The sequence below is a fragment of the Apodemus sylvaticus genome, chromosome 14 (assembly GCF_947179515.1).
Source record: "Apodemus sylvaticus chromosome 14, mApoSyl1.1, whole genome shotgun sequence".
NCBI lineage: Eukaryota > Metazoa > Chordata > Mammalia > Rodentia > Muridae > Apodemus > Apodemus sylvaticus.
The window spans coordinates 20,964,370-20,987,897 of record NC_067485.1 but is presented as its reverse complement, the minus strand read 5'-3'; the positions used below and the strand labels follow the sequence as shown (position 1 = coordinate 20,987,897).

Genomic DNA, 23,528 nt, shown 5'->3' with positions numbered 1-23,528 from the left:
TATTGAGTGAAATATTAACAGGCCATATAATGGTTTCAGTGTTTCTTCAAGGAAAGCCAAACAGAACTCAAAAAGCATGTCCCCCGGGCCTTCCGGTGGCGGTGTTTCTGGAGCGCACAGTCAACTCCACGGTCTACTCCACAAGCCGTCACTGTTAAGTAACTCATCAGCAAATAAAGAGGAAATTACCGAAGGGGATTTGCCAAGCAATTAGTCCTCTGAAGCAGATGACATACAACTGTTCTGGGGAGGAGCTTCCCGGCTAGTCATATGTCAGACTCAGAGCCTAGTAATCTGTAAATAAAAATGCACGGCGCACGATTGCAGCTGTGATGGAGGCTGGAGCTGCCAGCCACACTCACCGACAGTCGATCTCAAGATCTTTCAGACAGTGTGGACTTGTAGAGGGAGGAGGCACGGCCACCGGGGATAAAAGCAGTTCACAGTAAATTTCACCCAACATCCAAAAGACAACCAGGGTGCCTACGCCATCACCTGGACGCAAACTAGCAACAATGCACTGACTGATCTAGGGAAGGAGAGCTCAGGCTAGACCCAGAAAGTCAAGAGCATGAAAGGGCCATGAGTGTACTCAGGTGGCCACCTGGCTACAGCTGACAGCCTCTGGCTGCACGCTTTGTTCTTAGACTGTGTCCTGAGTGACACCCCACCACCTATCACCCTGGAGAGATAAATGGCTCCTATCTGCCAAGTCGTTCAAACTGAGCAGTGACCCAATGAAGCTATCCGAACAGTCAAAAGTTCAGCAGCTCCCTGGGACTGCGTGTTGAACAACATCTGGAGCCAACTTAAGCCAATCCCCCGAAGCAGATAAGCAGAGTGCCGCCGTCATCGTTTTTCTTCAATTAATAATTATCGAAAGCGCGTAGGACTCTCAGGGCCGCCGCACAGGGAAGAAAAGGAAGAAGGTTACAGACAGCTTGAATCAGAAGCTCATGGGAGTTTCTGATCAGAGGGGTGGGCTTGGAAATGGGGAGCTTGTGGCCTCGGAACCATCCCCTGATCTTGGTTTCTGAGCAAGTGCCTGAGTTATGGCACGTTCATCTGTGGCAGCCTTTGCCTTCTGTATCTAACTGTAAACTTCTTAATACGGGCTCGGGGCTTGAGCATAATTCAGAGTCAAGGGATCTGTCCAAGCTGAGGTCTCTTAACTCCCGGCAAAAGTGGGTAAGTTATTCACCCTCTCTTATGCCACAGTTTCTACATCCACGACAAAGATGTAACCACAGTGTCTGCCAGATAAGGGTGCAATGAAGCTTAAATGACTTCATGTTTGAAAAAAGCAAAGGCAAACTACTTCTCACTGTTTTCCCTTTAGGGTCTCATCTTGCACACTGGATGCCCCTTAAAGGTTTCCAGGCAGGCTGGGGAGACAGCTCTGTTGGTAAAGCACTCAACTGTGAGTGCATGGAGTCACCAGGAGCAGTGTGGAAAAGCCAGGTGTTGTGGCACACCCTTGGAATCCCAACACCGTGGAGGCAGGGACAGTAGGATCCCTGGGATTCCCTGACCAGTGGAAGTCCATTTCGGTGAACAAGATGATGATGTCTGAGGAAAGATGTCTGGGCTTGACATCCAGCCTCCACACAACAGAGCCATACATGTGAGCCACAACACACGCATAGACATGCACAGGACTTGTTGTTTTTAACATTGTTATTTTTGTATTTAATATTTTCATTCTTAGCCACTTGAGGGCAATACGAAGAGTTCATGTGAACAACTCAAAAACAAAACAAAATAAAAACAGTACACAATCTTCAGGCTTTCCCTAAATTCATGTAAATAGACTACTCATTCACACAAAGATTACTTTCAACGGTCCCCTGCACTTCCTGTCATGGACTCTTAGGCTAATTGCCCCTCCCCCAACAGAACCAAGGCTTAACAATGATATTTATTTATTTATCTCAACAGTATCTTAAGTAGCCCAAGCTTGCTTAAGCTTACTGGCTGGCCTTGAACTTCCGATCTGCCTGCTTCCAGCTCCTAAGTGCTAGGACCACAGGAATATATAATCGTGCTCAACTCAATTCTATATTTCTTTATCTTCTATATGATATTAAGTGAGAAGCCAGTTTGTTAAAGAGCTGTATCTGGTATCCTTGGCTTTTCATACATAAAGATTCAAATATATAATATATATGTATATGTATATTATATTCTCACATTTAAAAGATTCTATATAAAGCCTCTAGGAAATGGTCAAAAGTTATGAAGCACACCCATGCTAATATGATTTATCAGATGAACAGTTACCAAATGGCCACAAATGAACAATGGCTAAGTTGTTAAGTGGCCGACACAATGAGATTCGCGCCTGTCACATGAGAAGAGTCAATGAACGTTGGAAAAGATCAAAGAAATGCTGGAATTGTTGCTAATAGATGCAGGGGCACCCTTTGGAGTCTTCAGAAGGCCTGCTTAGAGGAAAGCACTCACAGTATTTGTTTTACATGAGGAGAGATGCTGCATGGGCTGAGCGTCAAAAGTAGTGTTCATTTTCATACACACGCGTATTAGAGCTAGCTAAAATTAGCTCCCGCTCCTATTTTATAAAGGAATAACTGTTTCAACATGATTCCATGACACTGAGTTAAGCACAGAATTTCTAGGGTTCTGGAACTCTAGCAGAAGAGACCCCTCCCCCGCCGCCTTCATGATTCACCCCTACATCAACCCAATCCCCCTTGCCACCCCAGCTTGTGAAGAACTGAAAAACAAAGGCTGAGGCATGCCAGCCTTCAAGCTCCCCTCCTCACTGCCTCTTACCTTCTCCCTCTGCATTCAACCCCAGCTCCGGCATCCTCAGATCCAGTCATGCCCTGTGTGTGAGCACCCCTCTGCCAGGCAGAAGACCCCAAAGGGCAAGTTCAACACCTTTTACACCACTGATGCTTCCAAACTGCTTTTTGGACTGACCTCTCCACTAGCCCCATACCCTCGCCAGTCTCCCTGACTTCAGAAACTCAGAGCACGCCCACTTTCAGCCACAGTTGCCCCGCCTACATCCTACAGACAAGCAGGCATTTGCTTGTGGTCCCAGACACTGGCAAGGCTTCCCTCTGCCTCTCTCCATCTCTTCCCACAGAAGTGCAATCCAGCCTTCAGAAACCAAATCATGTGATCCTCCTCCTCACAGTCTTTCCTGAACTCCCACCACCTTTCTGAATTCCTTCCGGGGTCAGAATGTACCCCCCAGTAAGCACAGCCCAACCCTCTCAGCTTTGTTAGCTATTCCTGTGCATTGCTTCTTTCTCTTGCCTGGTCACGAAGAATGTATAATCTCCGGGAGCTCTTGCTCACTCTCATGTCCAGAGCACCATGAAGTCTTTGAAAAGAAAATACACAGCGAATATATGAATGAATCACTTCTTTATATAGATAGTAGCTGTGAATAAGTTAGGTCATAACTGGCTTAGCTGTATCATATTCATAAGATAACAAGAGCCAGAAATAATAATCTAGACTTTCACTTAAAAGAATAACTTGAATATATCAGAAGGCAACAGGATGCTCTCTCCCTGCCCACATACAGCCATCATCAACTGTGTGGACCATAATAAGGCCATTATGTATGCAAAATGTTTAGATAATGCATATACGTTTCTTTTCAATGCAATCAGAGAAAATATCAACAGCCTAATGTTCAAGGTGACACTGCACTATTTTGTCAGTAGGACCTTGAGAATCCACATGACACTTACCTTGTTTATGAGGCTAGAAACCCCTGCACCTCAGAGAGCAGGCTGTGCTGCCCAAGATAAGACTCCTGGCTGCCTGACTTGTTCACAAGAAAATTCTTGAGATACCTTGCTATACATAATGACTCTCTTCAAATACCACAGGTTTTAAAAAGAAAAGATCATCTCACCCCGTATGCACCTGAACCAGACTCCTAAGACTTCAACGTGAGGATCTTCTGCCTGGCAAAATGGATTCCCCTGAAGGGGGAGAGCAGCTGTAAGACACCCCACCCTGCCTGCTAGCAGACACCTGCAGATCTTAAGAGGTGTCACCTTGCAGTAAGGAGACATTACTCTGCTTCCATGGCCAAGAGTTCTCAGTCTTCCTGACGATTAACACTTTTAATGCAGTTCCTTATGACGTGGTGACCTCCGCCTATAAAATCAGTTTTGTTCCTGCTTTATAACTGCAGTTTTGCTACTACTATGAATTGTAATAGTATCTGTGTTTTCCAATGGTCTTAGGCCAACTGTGTGAAAAGATCATTCAACCCATAAAGGGGGTCATGACCCACAGGTTGAAAACCACTGATTTAAAGGGAGCCTCTCAAATACACAGTCAATAAAATATAAAGAACTCATTTACACAATTCAAAAGAATATGATGCTTTGCAGCATACTAACTCACCCCCTTTCTGCTCTGCACCACAGAGGTTTCTTAGAGTCTTCCTTTCTTTCTGTCCCGGGAATTGAACCAAGGACTTTGCACGTGCTAGGCAAGTGTCTTCCCATTGAGCAATATTGCTAGATGTCTAGCTATAGTTTCTAAGGCTTCTAAATAACTGTTAGTCAGGCCTTTTTAAAATATATTCAAACTGCAAATAACTCCATTTATGCAATGCTATTCATCGTCAGTCTGTCTTACTGCAATGCAAAAAAAAAATTGCATACTACAGGAAAGTTAGCATAAGTTCAGATTTAAACTTCAGAAAAATAAATAGAGCCCTTATTGGCTTTGGAGAGTCACAAATGCCTACAGGGTTGGTCCAAAGGTCAAGGTCTAGGTATATTTACTTGTTCTTAGTCATGTATGATCTAGCAACAACCATGGGACAACAAGACCATTATAAGCACCCTGTCTAGAGATAAGCTATGTGCTAACAATGCTAGCTTATATGAACGGGCCATAAATCACATGCCAGGCACATTCAAGCCACACACACACACACACACATGCATTTTTTTCTTCATTCCAGTCTCACAGTAGCCCTCTGTGGTCCCCATCTTGTATGGAGAAACTGAGGCATGAGCGGGCTACAGGCACGTGCGTGATTGGAGTAACATCCTGAGGTTTGAAGTCCAGACACTCTGGCAAGTGACGGAGCTTCAGGCTGTTATCTCAGAGGTCGTGGAGTTCGTGTGTGGCTTAAAATAAACTGGTTCTGGGGTGTCAACATAGAAATCGGGTGAACTTGCTTGGGAGTTTTATTTGGTTTGACTTTCTGAGACAGGGTCTCTCCCAAGCTACTCTAGAGCTCACTAAGAACTCAAGATAGCCTCAAACCATGAGCTCTTCTTCCTCAGCTCTCCCTAGGATGTGTTAAGATTACAGACACGAGACACCGTGCCCCAGTCCACTGGATCATTTTTGAAATGAACACTTTTGGTAATGCCAGGGTCTATCTTTTGATGAGTGGATTTTGAAATCCTCGCTTTGGGGTATGTGGTTTGGTAAGAGGACCATCTGCTTCTTACCAAGAAAGGAACATTCCAGAAACACTTCCTTCATTCCAGGAGGTCAGGAAGGAACATTCAGATTCAGAAGGTCCAGGGTGGAGTCCCAGATTCTGTCTGAAAGTCTCTAAGTGAGCCTGTTGCCCGGCCAGCCTTTGGAACTTCTGGCGTTGCCTGGCTTCATCATTTCAAGCAAAACTGCTCAAAAAGCAGAGGAAATCAACCCCCTGTTTTCTATGTCACAACCCCCCCTCCCGTGTGGACACCAGTGTCCCCAAGACCTTCTAGCCCCACGTTCTAGATGAATTCCATTCTCTCCGGATTTCACAGAAAGGGCAGAGGCCTCCTGTCTGCTCTTTAACCATGAGTCAACAGTCCTTGCTTACACACTGTTTCAAGACACTCTCTCAGCCAGAAAAATTTACTGTATATGAGGAAATCAGGAAGTTGTAAAATCCAAACAGACACAAAGAAACTCAAGACTCAACAACTCTTGGTTACCGCTGACCCAACAAACAGTTCTCTGTTTCCCTGAAAATGTAGCTTAGTATAGTAAGAACCTAAAACGTGAGAAGTGACACTCAAGGCAGCTGGCAGATTAGTGCTCTTAACCAACTCGAGGAAAAGGGACACTTAAAATGATGGGTGACAAGCCCCAGGCTCAATCATCGATCCTCACAAATTCAGTGCAGATTTCTTCCTGGACTAAATTGACCACAACTATAATTTCATCCAAGTTTAACACACACACACACAAAGACACACACACACACACACACACACACACACACACACACACACACCTGGGCAATTTTCCATATACTAGTTGCGAAGAAAATTATATTCCACAGTTAACAGAGTACACGTCGTCGGGTGAGCAACCATCCCAAGTCAGACTTTATCCTCAGACAAGAAAACAAAACGTTGTAAAACTCTCACCTGACAGGTGAAGCCCTTCCCTGTAGAGGGAGTGGAGGAAGAGTGTTGGATGGGGTGACAGACAGATCAGCAGCTTGGAGGGAGCACCCTTGGGACTTGTTGCACGGTGCAGGATGCTTCTATGGTGGTCCAGGAAGTGCAGAAGAAATCCAAGATGGTAGACCAAAAACAAAGAGAGAAACAGAAAGAAAGAAAGAAAGGAAGAAAGAAAGAAAGAAAGAAAGAAAGAAAGAAACAAAGAAACAAAGAAAGAAAGAAAGAAAGAAGGAAAGAGCTTTAAACAAAGATCTACCTTAAGATGTAGGCACTGAAATTCAAATCTTAAGAACACCACATTTTGAATTTTGTTATAGAAGAGGTTGCATGGACAGCAATCCACTCAGCAGAACAGGTCTGGTTTTATTCTGTAGGGCTCCGGGGAGCCAACATATAAAATCTAGGCCATCCCTTCAGTCAAATGAAAACCCTGGTCTCCATGTTTGAGACACCTACTGTCATTTTCCTTGGGCATCCAATAAATAACAAGCCAGCCATCACAAATGACATCAAGTAGAAACGGGAGTGGACTGAATAGCAACTGGGCCAAAAGCCTAATTTTAATCTAGTAAATACTGTTAATCCACATGCAACTTGAAAGACGATCATGATGGAAGGTAGCTATTAGCGTACTAGCGCAAAGGTGAGTGGAAAATCAAATGGAGGAGGGAAAAAGGTCCAGTTCTGAGAAAAGGTCTCGGTGTAGCCCAGGCTGACCTCAAATTTGCTATGTAGCAGAAGATGACCCTGAACGTCAGATCTTCTTGTCTTCAACTCCCAAGTGCTGGGAATACAGGTATATCCCACCACGCCCAGTTCATATAGGCATATCCCACCTTGCCCAGTTCACGCAGTGCTGAGGCATTACATTCTGTGCATGGTAGACAAGCACTCTTACCAACTGAGGTCTGTGCCCAGCCCTAAATTTTAAACAATTGTTGAGCAGGCATTGTCTCCACTTTGAGGTTGCCCCAATAGTCAACCTAAGTCATTTACTATATGATGAATGTATGAATGGGTAAATGAAAGACGAAATGAATGACCTCTTGGTGCTTGTGAGAGACTTTTGTGAATTAAAGATGTGCGCACAGAAAGAGAAGAAGTAGAGGGCCTGATCTGCTAGCATATTTTCTTATCCTTAGTCATTAAAATTATTTACTTAAGTGCTGATGATATCCAATTAGCATTGAAAAAAAAAATCAGTCAACTAAGTGAATGCTGAACTGATTTTCAGTCAGAGCCACTGGAGCTGAGCTGCATATGTGTTTAGGCTGATTTTAAATTTAGTTTGGGTTTCCTAAGCTTTCGCCAGGTAACAGTAGGAAGGAAAAGGACCAGAATTATATTGGGTGTCAGAAAGAAACTATTCTGGAATACGAATATGATCCCCAATGTGAATGATCTGTAAACAGGTAAGGAAGCCAATTATCCTTGGACACATGGCAACTCATCTCAGAAGTCATAATTATTTTCAACCATACACACTCGCTATTTTTAAGAGCACAGCCCAGCTGGAAAGGAAAATAACTTCCATTCCTTTCCAGCACTTTGCAAAGTAGTGAAGAGTAGCCAAAGTATTCTTCCTTCTAACGAATCCATTCACTGTCAATTTATTTAAGTGTCTAGTACGTGCTTGGGTCTGCTCTGCAAAAGAAGTAGCTTTTTATCAGTCTTTGGTTTCCCTATGTGTAATCCATGTGCAGAGAGAAAAGCTAAGTGGAATATCCCATACCCTTACAAAAAGAAAATAAGTCACCATCTTTCCACCAAAATGACTGTTGGGTTACAAACAGTGGCCGAGTTCAACAGAAGTTCACGAAATTCTATTTCATTTTAACACAGCATTTATTTTAAGGGCAAGGGAAGTTTTGATTTTTATCTGGTAACATTTCAAAGGCAGCTTCAAAATACTTAATAATCACTTTCCCAGACGCTCCAAGTGCTAGGAACTTGGGTTTGCTTGTATATGGATTTGTGTGTACACAGGGCCCTATTTACACATCGCCTGGCAGATAAGGCTTGAGAGAGTCCAAATTACAGTCTCCTCCCATTCTGCTGAAGTACACAGAACAGCCAAATGTGATGCAAATGCTGTAAAATATTAATTTACTCTAGCCCCGGCATGCCTCCTTCTTTCAAAAAGCGTTTGTCCTGCTATCCTAGCTAGAGTAATAGTTATTTGCTTGCTGTATCCCATCAAAATAAGAAAGGAAGAAAGAAAGAAAGAAAGAAGAAAGAAAGAAAGAAAGAAAGAAAGAAAGAAAGAAAGAAAGAAAGAAAGAAAGAAAAAGAACCACGAGAATCAAAGGCGAGGCCACATGAACTCACTATAAAAACACAAAACAATAAACTATAAAACATTGCATACAGTGACACACACTAAAATTGGAATCTTTAATATTGAAATAGCACAAAGCAGAGAAACACAATACCATTAATAGTGAAAGATTACCAAGCAAGACGGCCCAAACAACTGATACTGAGATGGTGTATAAAAACCAGGAGGGAACACAGGAGTCGGGATCAGGGCTGAGGGCACGAAGAGAGACAGTCTGCTGTAAACGGTGGTGAGAAAATGCCTTCCCTTTCTGTAAGAAGCACACATGCTTACAGGTTGGCAGCTGGAATCACCACTAAAAATACCTGATAAATAAGTCACTCTAAACCTGTCACACTTAAAGGGCATTTCTGTGGAAACAGGTTGAGGCCTTCTCGGATCAAATGAAGCCCCGCAGTCATGGGAAGCCCTGCGAACACCCACCCTCTAAGCCCCGAGGTTCTTCTTACGCCTCGAGTTTTCTGAAAAGGGATTTTCTAGTAGAACATCATTTTCGTTGTTTACATGATGGTGATTATCATTGCATTTTCATTAGCCCATGAATGGTATGCATTAAGAGTTATAGAAAAATCAATGGAACATGGCTGCTAATGTGAAACACGCCAAACAAAAGCGGACGTGAACTGCTGTGTTGGTCTGTTTTAGCTCTAAACATGCTTTAGTTCATGTGGGAGTAGTAATAACAGGAAGTATAAACATTTATACTAAATTATCCTAAAGGGTTAAGGTTTATAAGGACTATAAAATATGCCATTATGTCGATTAGAGTAAAAAAGACATAGAAATAAAATTAGGAAAGAAAAAACTAAAAATGCTGTTTCTACAAATAAAGATAAATTACCCCACGACATTCCTTTCCTTCCGTAATTTTAAGTATTTATTTAAAAAAATAAAAAACCTCAATCCAATTACAATTCCTACGGCAAATATTTTTTTTTCAATTATGTAAAGCTAGCATCCTATGTGCACACAATCATGTCACTGCTCACAGAACTGGAATGAGTGAATTTATTGTACTAAACGAAATTAAATGCAACTGAAATAGTATTACTGATGATTCAGACATTCAAATCTTAAGCAACAAGCAAAAGAAAAACTACATGGTATTCCTTAGGTAGAGATTGTGGCCTCCGCTACCATTTCTACAATTTCCTGTTTATAACAATCATTTAACAAAACAAGAAAAGCCCCTGTTTCTCTTCTCAGGTTGAAACTAGGACGACGACCAGGATCTGTTCTTTGAAGCAATTAAGTTGCACAAACCTAACTCTCCTCTCTCTCTCTCTCTCTCTCTCTCTCTCTCTCTCTCTCTCTCTCTCTCTCTCACACACACACACACACACACACACACAGAAGCCAATCGTTCAGACTTGTGTGACACTCTGAAAAAAATACAAAGTCTGCAAAATCTGTAAGTCAGTCAGCCCCAAGCTCCTAAGAAATGACAGACTGTCTCCTGAGAAGGCACTTTTCATATGCAAGTATTTAAGCGATGACTACAGTTCAGAGAAATTAACATTCACTCCTACACTCAGCTGCTTACATGAGCTCAGGGTTTTGGTAAAGTACATTTATTGACTGACTCCTAATAGGAAGCAGAGCGAACTGCTACAGTCTATTTGGCAGGAGAAGCTGTCTTACAAGGTATGTGCAGGAGCAAAATCCACTTGACATTTCAACATGGGAGAGAAAACAAAGTCACTTTATACAAAAGAAATGCGAATCCTGGAACTCTAAGGACAGCAGGGCCTGGGAGCCATACATAGGAGTGTTGACTAACATTTTAGTACTTTCTCCACACTGGCCGTTTCTGGTTCTTGGGACTCTGGGCACTGGAAATTTTTGGCCATCTTCTGTTATTTGATATGTAGTGTGATGGCTCAAGAGTGTTTCTCTAATCTTTCTCTCAAAGGCAACTGGGAGGCCTGAAGTATCTTTATGCTATTTCTAACAAAATACCACTGCTTGCCAAACCCTTTTAAAACGAAATGGGGTTGGGGTGGGAAAGAGAATATGATGCCCTTTCTTTCCAGTTCTCCATCGAGTACAGACACTTCTCATATTTATGTTGGCAAGGGCTCATTTGTACACTGAAAAATACAGGCACACATTTAACTGCAAGTAAAGCCGTTTCTCTGTCTGTTGCAGAATAGAATCAAGGCCCTCCGAGGTGTGTCTAACACTTAAAACTTCTGTCCTCTTATTTTAGATCCTGGTTTCACATGAACTCACCTCTCAGAAATAATTGCTCATTTTAACCACAATGATACTTTCTTTACTGGACCAGGCCACAATAATGTACCCACCACATAAACTCAGTAACCAGGGGAAACTCATAACCCCCCTGGGAGAAAAATTGGGCAATATTGTCAATCTTGGAACAGGAGAGGTGAGAGATTTGTGGTGGGGGGGGGAGGAGGGGTTGTCTTCTCTTTATGTCTTTCTCCTATTTTAACTGATTTAGTTACTTGGCCTTAAAACTATAAACTGACTGTCAGGGTCACAACTAAATCATGACATATTCAAAGTTCCTAAAACATTCTCCTTCGTTTGGACTGTCTGAACAATGTTGGGCTCCAGCATCTTTTCTGTTACCTTTTCAGTTATAATATAATCTTTCTGGCCTTAGTAGGCTTAAGGTGGTACCCAAATATAACCACTGCACTGCAGTTCTGTAGATGTTCATTAAATTATACCCTAAAGTACCATACAAGCTGTTTACTGTGCAAAGCTCCGTGCAGTACCCTGGCTTGTATCATCGCTAACTTCTCTGCAAAAATATTTTCAATTACTTCTGAAGAGCATCAAAGATCAGGAGCAACAGATCCAAATTACGGAAGATAATATTCAGAATGTCTGCCTACTGTCAGTATCCGTTTTTATAATGTAGACTGTAAAGTTTAAAAATGTAACAGTGGGCATAGGCTTGCCAAATAAGTCATCTCCTTTTCATAAACCATCTAGAAAGCCTGCCAGCACTGTCAGCAATTTTGATTATAAAGTGTGGATGTGCTGGTTCTCTCACACTTGAAAGGGTTAAGCGCCTGCAAGGCCAAAGGCTCTAGACTGCAAAAGAAATGTTGCTTTAGTCAGCTCTGAAAGGTTTCTAGCAAGTATCAAATACTTGTTGATCTGCTCACAATAAACACCAGCAGGATTGTCAGGCTCCTTTCTCTGTCTGGGGAGATGCATTTACATATTGTCCCCAGTAGGAACAGCGTGTTGGTTTCCTTTAGAAAAGCCAAGTAGCTAGAAGCCTCATTCAGTGTCTCCTGTTCAGATGACTGAAAGAAGATGCAATTGAAACAGTGAAAAGTCTCTCCTCTCTGGTTCGGGCAGCTCAAATACTGTGCATAAAACACTTGGAGTAGTTCAGGCAAACCCACCTGAATGGGCCAAGGAACACTGTCTGTTGCCATGGTAGCCTGATCTAATTACATGAGTGATCAGGGCTGGAGTAAGTGCACAGAAAGCTAACACCACCGGCAGTATCTATGATGAGAGGCAGACAGGCAGGAGGCTTTTCAGCCTCGGCTTTATATGGAAGGTGGCATTCAAGCCCATTTATTTGCAAAGCTGCTAAAATATTGACTGATGCGTGGCCAGTTAGAGGACAATCAGAGGAGATTAAATGCCACAGCTAAGCTGTTATGGTGCAATCCCTTCCAAGAGTTCTTGCGCATGTTTTTCCTTCTCTCTGGTGGCTACCTCTAGCTTCCACTGGCATAAGCTTCATTCAAAAATAAAATAAAATAAAAATAAAACCCTTGGCTATCAAACTGTCTTAGCTACCCACCCACCATCAATAAACCAGAGGCTTCTAGGAATGGCAGGGCTCTTCAAAAAGCCAAATAGAAATGGTTAACAAACACTATTGCAAAAAGTAACCAGCTGCGCCTAAAAATACCCAGCATGTAACTACCTTGTTGCCTACGATCTATAGCAATGCTGCTTAAATATTAAGAAGAGCTCGCATTATAAAACAGAAATGTCACCACGGAGATAACACGACTAGGTTCCTACAGGGAAGCATAGGGCATAATACACACATTCCCCTGCGTGCCAGGCAGGATGTGAGGTGAGAACTCTAAAGCATTACTTTTTATTCTGTAAGTGGTGTGGGGTCTTCTAATTTTACTAATTGTATCCTGTGGCTCTCTCTGACAAACTAAGAAATCTCTTCGGGGACAGAACCAGTTTGGAGGAGTTCCTACTGCACAACATACGGTAAACAAAATAAAAATAGCTTGCCTTTCTTGTTAGCCACATAGCGCATTATATAACCAGCTTCCGACTGGCTTTTTTTTTTCCGCCCTTACTACTCTTCAGCAATTTCCCAGCCTTCCCAAGTATTTATATTACCCTCTTATCTGTAGGATTATACAGCAAGAAAGCAAAACAAAACAGGACAGCCACGGGATCGAACTAAACCCCATCATCTTAAAACCCTGATCCTCTCCCAGTAACCCCCCACGCCCCTGGGCCCCTTGCAGAGTCTAGATCAGCACCCCACTTCCACCCCCCACCACTAAGGTCCTTGCTCAATCTCCCTAGAAAACCTGAATTGTTTCACCCACTTGCAGTCAGCTCTCTACGTGGTCTGAAATAAAATGAAAGCGCACAAGCCACAGAGTTGAAGGAGGTGGCTAAAGAGAGGTCGAAGCGCTGCAGAGTCAGCCTAGGGACCACCGTGGACCCCCCCAACCCCCTCGCCATGGTCCTGGGCCCGCCCGGCGCGCGCGAACACACGCACACACACACGCACCTACATACTCACACGCACTTACTCCCTCCTCTCCGACCCCGCCTCACCTCTCGCTCCGCCCGTCCGGCCCTTTCCCTGCCCCCTGCGGGACCGGCCTGTGCGCTCGGCTGCAACCACGTAGGAGGCGGTGGTGGTGGTGGCGGCGGCGGCAGCAGCCCCGGCAGTGGCGGCGTCTCGGGCCCCGAGTGAAGGAGCGGCGGGGCTCCGGGGCACATCCCAATCCCCGCAGCGCCTCCTCCGCCGCCACCTCCTCCTTCCCCTCCTCCTGTCTTCATTCACCCTCCCTGCCGCCGCGCAGCAGAGCAGTCCCGGCGCAGGGCAGCGCCCGCAGCTCCTCCGCTACTGCTGCGGGCGCCGACAGGGACGCCGCGCCGGGTCGGGGCGCTCGCGGGCTCTCAGCTCCCGGCTCCCGGCTCCTGCTTCGGCGGCGGCGGCGGTGGCTGCTGCTCTGGATCAGGAAGCGGCCGCACCAACAGGGCGGCGGTGGCGGCTGCAGCTAGGGCCAGTCCTCTCCCGCTGCGCTGCGCTGCGATGGCCCGCGCGTCCTTGCCCCCCTGAGCCGCCACCTCTCCGCGCCCCCAGCCTCGCGCAAAGTCCCCTCTATGTCCCCTCCTAGCCCGGAGAGGCTGGCCTGGGCGGGGAGACCCCAAGCTCGGGGTTGCCTCTGTCAAGCTAGGCGACCCCGGGCGGGGAAGCCCAGCCCTCCCTCGAGTCCCCGCAACGCTCACCGCCCCCACCCGGGAGGGGGGGATTGTAGAGGAGCGAAGAGGGCAGCGCGACCCTCCGCGGCTGCCGCCTCCCCCTGCGCTACACGGAAGGAGGAGGACAGGGCTCTAAGCGCTCGCCGCCGGACCAGCAGCAGCCGGAGCAGGGCGCCGCCGTTCTCCCCACCCGCGCCCCCCGCCCGGGCGCGCCCCCCTCTCCTGGCGGCCGCCCACCCAGCCCCTAGCTGCTCCGCTTGCTAGCCGCTCCTGCTCCCAGAGGGGGGTCCCGAGCCGGGAGGCTGGTGCCGGGCACTAGTGTATGTACACACAGTCACACATACACTCGCGCGCGTCTGCACACACACACACACACACACACACACACACACACCACGACGCGTCGGTTTCCTTCGCTCCTCTTCCAGCTGTTTTCCGTGCAGCCCATTGAGACTGGGGGAGGGGGTGTATGCTGGATGTTCTTTGGCCCCTCTCCGGAGAGAGCGGATTGGGGTGCGGGAGGAGGTGATTTTAATCTAAATCGGGGGAGGGGGAGGGGGAGAGAAAGAATCAGAGGAGGAAAAAAAAATAGCCACTTACTGTAAAGTGTAAATGGATCTGGGGTTGCGTGGGGAAGGGGGGACAGAGGGAGAGACACAGTGTCCTGCGGCTGCTGTAGCTCTAGCTGCGGCTCCACAGGGCTTGTTTTGGATTCCCCCTGCAGTGAAACAGGTCCTGTACGGCTCCTCCACTGTAGTAGAAATGATGTCTGCGGTATACTCTGCTCTCTCCTCCTCCTCCTCCTCCCCCCTCCCCTCCCTCCTCCCTCCGCCCGCCCTCCCTCCCTCGCGCTCTCTCTCGCGCTCGCTCGCTCGCTCCAGTATGTAAATGTGTAATAGAAGCCAAATATGGAGCAGTTGGCTGCCGCCGCCGCAGCTCAAGGATCCGACTTCATGGGGGGGGTGGGGGGGAGGCACCCTCTGGCAGGCGGCCCGGCGAGCCGCACAGAGCACGGCGAGCGCACGGCGCGGCTGCCGGCCCGCGCCCTTAACCCTTCTATGCACCCAGGCAGCGCTCGCTCCAGGGGAGGCCGGGTGTCTCTCAGCAACTGTGGCTCCGGATCCCGGACACCGACAGGAGGGGACTGTGCCTTCCAGGTTTGAGAAAGGGGCGGGGAAGTTGGGGCGATGAGGTCATTGGAGCGGTGACCGATCGGTGCTCGCGCGCCTCCCCGGCTCGCTGCAACCTAGTTGGAGGGGGACAGGGTGAGTACAGGGTGCAACTCAGGCAACCTGGGAGACTCACAGCAACACGGGTGTCAGGCTTTGGCTCCCACCTGGTAAAATACCCAAGGGGGCGGGGAAGTCGGCTGATTCTAATTGCGAAGTGCCCTTGGTGCCCCCGGGTGAGCGTCTAAGAGGACGCATTGTATCCTCGCGGTTAGCCCGCCAGCCCTGCGCCACCCGATGCTAGGCCTGCGCCTGCTCCCTTGGCTTGCAACTCGGGAAAGTTGTCAGGCTTCCCCCAGCTTGCACCAGCACCCTCACCTTTCCTGCCTGGACAAGCTGGCGACCTCTCGGCCCTCCTTTCAAATTCTGCTGGTCTCGAAATCTGCTGTGAGCATCGAATGTCTCAGCTCTAGCCCTGGTAACCGACCTGCTCACTCCCTACAGCTAACTGTGGATCATTCATTTCATCGCAAGTGAGCTAACCTGTGCACTGAGCAGTCCAAGGAGGTTCGCGGGAATCCAAAGCGAAAGAACTCCCCAGCCCCCGCTCCTCGCCTTGTCCGGGTGGCTAAACGCAGACGTGGAGTTCCCACCCGCCCCCTCCGGCTACACCCTAGCTAGGTGTGAGCTCCGTGGGAAGGAATCTTCTCCGGAGGAGTGCACCTTGCCAACAGGTGTGGCATCCGAAGGCAAAGCCCACGAGGGTCGCTCAGTGCCGCGTTCTCTTTGCTGCAGATAATTCTCGAAGACCAGTAGGTGTCAGCCCAGCATCTGACCTCTTTCAGGTGCTTAGATCTAAGAGTCTGGAAACTCGATCCCTTGGTCTCGCTGGAAGCCACTGTTATTGACTGTAAGCTGGCTTATGACCTAACAGTTAATCACTGTCTGAAGCAGCGTACAGAATCACCGAGAGAAATGTGTGTGCGTTTAAACTACTATATTGTGTAGTCAGTACTTCAGAAGTTTAAAAAAAAAAAAACCTGCTGTGGTGTGTGTGTGTGTGTATGTGTGTGTGTGGGGGGGTGTAGGATACATAACTATTCTCAGGTTTTGAAATACCGTGCACATATCTGCGGTTGTTTAAATAGAACTACAACTGTTCCCTCTCACCCGCCCCCCCCCCGCCCCCACTCCCCATAACTGTGTTGTTCACTTGAAGATCCGTGATTGTTAGACTTCATATGCTAAAGTGACATTGTTGGTCTCGTTACAGCCTCTAGTGGACAGTTAACATGAGTTTCCTGTTGAGGCTCTGTTTTCCCTTCTGAGCTTTATCCAGGTGAAGGTTAATAGTTCAGAGCTTAACTGACTGGTATCTTTCGCTCTCTCTTGGTAAAGCTGTCTTTGAAATGGTGCTGCATGTGGAAAAGCCGTATGCTTTGTGCTTCAGGTATTGTGACTGCTGGGCTGTGAAACCGACAAAGCTCCTGTTATTCCCTTCAGTTGCAGACAGCTTTCATTAAAAAAAAAACTCGAATTTAATCTAAAATATTTTTATAACAGAAAATATTGGTTGCCATGTTTTTGGCGTAACTGAGATGTTTTCATTCCAGCTCATAATCTGCAAACTGTCCAATCCACCTCCACTCTATTTTTAGACATCTTACATCTAGAGAATTTTCAAGGGAAAAAAACCTAATATTGTAATTATTACGTTGGTACAAGCAGTTAATTTGCATTATTTTAACAACCTTAAACATATTAAAACACGTAATTCATATTAGACTTAGTCGATTAATTTAAATGTTCCCTGAAGAAAGCTAAATATGTACATTATCCACACAGTAAAAATAATTCATAAGAAATGTGTTGTTTACTTTTCTAGCCATTAAGATTAAAGCCATAAACTGTCACACACACACACACACAACCTTCTGCTATTGCTTCCTTCAAGGTCCAACACAAGCATAATATTCATGAAGTAATTTCATCACTTGAGTGCTGAGATGTTTTGATTCCCGAAGACAAAATGTCAAATGCACCATCCTAGAAGTAACAAGAGAGGTTCTTTAAAAGCAAAAATTCTCATGTAAATAAAACCGCAATGGAAAGAGAACAGGGTTTTCAAGGTGGCAGTTGTACAGCACCGGTCCCTAATCCCAAATCTGATATTTTATTTGTACATGACTTGGCCAAGCTGTGTAATGAAGTAAAATTGAGGAAGGAGGCCTCCCTGAGCCTTACTCCTAATGTGTGTTATGGATTATTTAATGTGAAAAGAAATTTTAGTACCTTCTATCTTTTTAAACATATATATACCTTAAATATATTTATATATAAGATGTATTACTATATTAAATATATTTAAAATAAGTAGAAAATACATAGAAGGTACTAACCTTAGTGTGTGTGTGAGAGAGAGGGGGGGGAGAGAGGGGGGGAAAGAGAGAGAGAGAGAGAGGGAGGGAGGGAGAGGGAGAGGAGAGAGAGAGAGAGAGAGAGAGAGAGAGAGAGAGAGAGAGAGAGAGAGAGAAAGGTCCTCTTATCACTTTCTGATTATTCCTTGGAGACAATGTCTTTACCTGAACTTATAGGTCATATTTTCTAGACTAGGCTAGAAATCAACAAACTTAGTCTTTTTTTCCCTCCTGTGTCTTCTTCCCCTCCGAGTTGAGGTTAGAGGTCCCTGTGGGATGCTCAGCTTTAAGTAGTGCTGAGGTCTAGGTTCATGACCTCCCTCTCCCACAACAAGCACTCTGCAGTCTCAAGCCATGCCCCACCCTGCCTTCTCTGTGTTACTGATTTTGTCCTGTCTACTCCCAGAAGGTTACAATGGCCTAACAACTCTTTATTAGGTCACAAGACTCTTCCGTCACACTTCCGCATTTACAAGCGGGCCAGTCAATGCAGCAGCCCATCCGGGGATTTTAGACTTTCAGAGTCAAGGATCCTGCCCCACACTAGGCAGGCAGAGTCTGCCTTTGAACTAACTGCTGAGGACTGACACATCCCAGCCTGAAGAGCACCGGTCTGTTCTTTGGGACTCTGCCTGGGCACATTTGGCCCCACATATAGAACTTAATTCTCCAATGAATTACCTTTATACTAATTAATTTTACCAATAGAAAAAAATCACATTGTACTTGGACCTCTAGGTTCTCAAATTTAATCAGCTTCTGGTAGAATAAAAAAAATATATTTTAAAAAGACATCTGAATACATGTAGACTTTCCCCTCGTCATTATTCCAAGCACAATATGAAATGATGAGTATTTCCGTTGCACTAGGTGAGCAACATAAAGATTACTGATAACTTAAAGTTATGCTATAAACTTAAATTACTTATAATGTAAAGCATGTAAGAGGATGTGAGTACACCGTATCCAAATACTACACTGGTGCAGTCTAAGCTTTGGGTGTCTCGGGGGAACCCTAACACTAACCCTCATATTTGAGGGGTTGATATATATATATATATATATATATATATATATATATATGAAGGAAATAGTACTCCATCCTTGAAGAGCCTTGTTTCACCAATTATGGAAACTGCTGAGGGCTGAGTGTACTGGGGTCTTGGCTATGAATGAATGTGTTCTCTGAGGCAGTAGAGGGAGCACAAGAGTGCTTAATACACCCAGTGTACACAGGGCCCTCTAAATTGTGACAGATTTTAAATTATAGTATATGTTTGCATTGGATGTAGCCTGTTATGTCATTCAGAACCAAACAAAACAAAAAAAAAGCTAACAAACATTCACTGCCTACCAGATTACAGCAACTAAATAATTGAACAGATTGCAAATTACATAAAATAAAAGATACAGTCATCTGTATCTAGTTCTAGGCTTGCATTCTTCCAGTGGACTTCAGAAGTCCTGCAACGAAAAGATACTGTGAATTGCGTGGAATGCATAAAAAGCCGTTTTGATGCCCAGCACCACACTGGGTGTGTGGGTACACACCTATAACCCCTGCAGGAGAATGGGGAAGTTCAAACCATCTTTTCTGAACTACTTAGAAGTTCAAGACCAGCCTAAGATAGATGAGATGTTGTCTTAAGTAGTTAAGTCCCCTCCAGCCCCCTGTTCCCCCCATCAGAGGACTCCCTGGCCTGCTGATATACCTCAAAAGTTAAAAAGCTTGTTACCAAGAATAGGAAACCAAGTTCAATTCCAGAATCCACGAGGTAAGGAACAGACTGACTCTGGCAAGTTGTCCTCCGACCTCGAGTAAATAAATGGACATGATAAAACTTAGTTAAAAAAGGCAGAGAGGTGTTAGTTTTCTCTAGTCAAAAATAAGGAAAATTCTTCAGAATGAGACAACCTTGCCTGAGAGAAATGAATGTATAACTAAAAAGGGAGCTGGCTTATCAACATTAGACTCAGTAAATTGGATTCCAGTCAAACACATTGGTTAAAAAGTTGAAAAATTTTCTCCTCTTTCAAAATTCCTTATTATAGGCTATTTCTAATGCTTGTTATGATAGCCATCTATGTCTTGATTGCACTTATGTGGTGTTTCATACCATATATATATACATATATATATGTATGTATATATATATATATATATATATATATATATATATATATATATATATATATATATCCTTAAATACTTCCATGGGGTGGGCTCAGACACATATCAAAAGCCAACACTGAAATTTGGAAGCTACACAGTGAGGCCTCACTGATATTGAGTATTTATTAGTGGAGGGCAGATTTCATTATGTAGCCCAGGCTGGCCTAGATCTTCCAAACCTATCAGAGCCTCAGGAGTGGTAGAAAGACAGCCATAGATCATCAACCTCCACCTGATAAGTGGACATTCTGGAAAGAGATTAAGAATAGAGCACCAGGCCTGGAGCCTTGGACCTGTTGTCCCAGCACTTGGGAAATGACAACAGAGTGATCTGGTGTTCAAAGCTAACCTTAGTTGCACGGTGAGTTGGAGGCTACATGAGACCTAATTAGAAGCTGTCTTAGCTCTCATGCTACTGTTTATGTCCTTGTCGGCAGCTATCTGTTAGCATCTAGTATGCAACACCCAGGCCCCAGGAATACACAGTGTGGAAAACATACTGGTCTACCAAGAGTTTAGAGCATTACCAGTCTTATCTTTTGAAAATGTAAATTTTTGCTAGGGTGAGGTCCAGATGCTCACAGCTGGCCCATCAGTGCCTTTCAGAAACACACCATGCAATGCTGAAGACACTGAGAGTGAAGACACTGGCTGGGATGCTGAGAGGGAAGAGGGCAGTTGTATAACTCTTGAGCAAGGTTAGTCTTGCAAACTGAGAGTGCCCTTTCACCTTTGTAAGCCAGCCCAAATCTAAACACAAAATAGGCCATGTCCTAGTGCCCCATCTACTAAAGACCATCAAAGTCGGAGCAGTAAACATTTATTTATTTTGATCTCTTTAGAATTGTTAAAAAAAATCTTTCCTACCATGGTAGGGAAGTGCATGCCAAGTTTCTGCTTGGAACAATTTGTTATGGCTATTCGATAATCCTGGAAAGTTTGAATTTTTAATGGAAATACTTACACCAGACTGTGAACCGTGCTCTGACAAAATAGAATAATAAAGCAAAGTAGAAACAAAAGTGAAAGCAGCCTATACAATAGACTCTGGGGTCAGTGGGCCACACCCTAGCCGAATCCTGAGACTCTGTGTACAGCCTACAGACACGTACATACCCGCTCTAGAACCACGTACTCAATCTACCAGACTGCAGCGGCACAGGCTTCCTGGTGATGTGATGAGATCACCAGTGACATCACCAATATTCAAGAATGGAGCGAGACAGAAGTGAAGACCCAGGGTGGGGGAGGGGCTTGTGAGGGGGGACTGGAAGGAGTGGGGGTTATGTAATGTGGCTGTAAACTGAGTAAGCAAATTAACAATAATAATAAAGTGAAATGAAGGTGTAGAATATTTGCTTAACATCAGCAGGGGCCTGGGGTCAGTTCCCCAGGGTCACAGAAAAAGGGTCCCTCGGTTAAATGCCATTGCGTTTCAGTATCTGCTGCCAGTTTGTCATTCAACAGGACATATATCTGACTACACTAAACAAAACAGCACTTTTATAAACAACCAAATGGATGCTTTAATCCAGAGCCACACCATCCAATATAGCCTTTGAGCTCTTGAAACTTGGCTAGTTTAAATTGAGAGGTACTCTAAGTATGAAATATACTTCAAAATTTAAAGGCTTAGTTAGATATTTGTGTGTATGTGTGTGTATACATATGTGTAGTACCTCAATAATTATTGTATTGATTGAATGTTAAAATGAAAATATGTGTATTGACCATGCATTAGGATAAGGGAAATATATTGATAACATACAAAAACATACATATATATTTATATATATAGAGATGCATATAAATATGCATACATAAATGTATATACAAGTGTATACATATATGTATACAAGCAATCATATACACATAAGCACATACACACACATATATTATATATATACATAAATATAGATTTTTTTCTTGTTTGCTTACTGTGTAAAGAAATTGAGCCTAGAGTTTCAGCCTGCCAGGCAAATTCTCTACTCCCTCAGCCCCACAACTGAATTTTTTTCCATAGCCAGCTACCAATAGCATAGATGATGGGGCTGGTGAAACATGGGTTTAGTCTAAGACAGCTCACAAGCTCAAGATCCTGGAAGGCTTTCAGCAGTAATGCAGTAGATGTCAGCTGGTGAGCTCACCTCATCCAAGTGCCCTCCTCCTCCATGTCACATGGACTTTAACTGCTGTTCTCTACGGGTCATCTGAATACATTGTCTCCTTGGTAGATCTACTCAGGGCCTGTAAAGCAAGTTATTAGGCACATCTGTGACTCCGTTTTTGTGACGGGCACTCAGACCTGGTGGAAAAAACCTACATTGTGTGCTAGAAAGCAAAACCATTCTAGCATTTCAGCTGGTTTTGGGGTTGTACAGCTATTTGTGGTTAAATGGTTTGGGATCCATACCTCCTAGAGTCACCTGGTTTGGGGGGATTAATAATGAAATTTGTATTATGACGTAGTGAGTACTTGCTTCAAAACATGAGGACTTCAGTTGAGATCTCCAGCATCAAAAGAAGCCGGGTCTGATGGAGCATACCAGTGTAGCTGAACTCGTGAGCTCTGGGTTCAGTAACAAGACACTGTCTTCAAAGTCAGACTGTGGGCCAGAGAGATAGATCAGCTAATAAAGGTGTCTGCCACCAAACCTGATGACATGTTCAATCCCTGGGACCTACACAGTGGAAAGGAAGAACCACAGATACACACACACACACACACACACACACACATACACACACACACCACCGCCAACAACAACAACTAAAAAAAAGTTCCATTATAAAGAAATTGAAAGAAACACCTGGCATTGATTTGCCCACACATGAGAAAGAGAGAGCATGAATGAATGAATGAATGAATGAATGTCATTTTTAAAAAGATGCAGAGTATGGAAAATACCAAATATTGACCCTTGACATACACAAATACACAGCTACATATGCACACGTGCTTGCACACACATGAAAATTACACAATTTTTTCTAACTAGAAAACGTACCATGTGTATCAAAAGAAAATCTGTTTTTAATGTATAATAAATCCAACCCACTGAGATCCTTCTAAAAAAATGAGATGCTTTTTAAAAAATTTAAACCACTATTACTTTGTCAGCAAGCTAGAGATCAATCACATCAATGCCCCTTGGAGCAAGGTTGAATATGAGAGAATACCCTGTTAACTATCATAACTTGTGACCATAATCACCTAACCAGCACAACTCTCTTGTCATATGAAAAGAAGACGGGTAACATTTTATGCCTGAGAACACGTGGATTAAGCCTCGCTTGCTATTGGCTGGGAACTTTTGGGACTCTATTTTTAGTGTTTCATTAACAACTTAGCTTTTTTTTTCTTTCCTCAAAAGAAATCCATTTTCTAAATTAAAATGCAAGCCAGAGGCACCATCCTTTAAACTTAAAACAATGGTGCTAGCTCGGTGGATTATACTTAGGGTTCAACATAGTGCAACATAGGGTTCATCCAAAGTGAAAGTGGGGGGGGGGACCACGGCAGGCTGCAGAAAGAAATATCGGCTCCTT

General features: G+C 44.5%; 1 protein-coding gene across 4 annotated transcripts in view; it reads right to left on the bottom strand.

Annotated features, from left to right (window-relative positions):
• The window catches only part of Atxn1 (ataxin 1), a 416,850-nt gene extending 401,854 nt beyond the window's left edge, over nucleotides 1-14,996 (bottom strand). For all 4 annotated transcript variants that reach the window (XM_052157616.1, XM_052157615.1, XM_052157619.1 and 1 more), the window contains exon 1: nucleotides 14,821-14,996. The gene's annotated coding sequence lies outside the window, so the exon portion shown is untranslated. The remainder of the gene's footprint in view (nucleotides 1-14,820) is intronic.
• Between the last annotated feature and the right edge of the window lie 8,532 nt (nucleotides 14,997-23,528).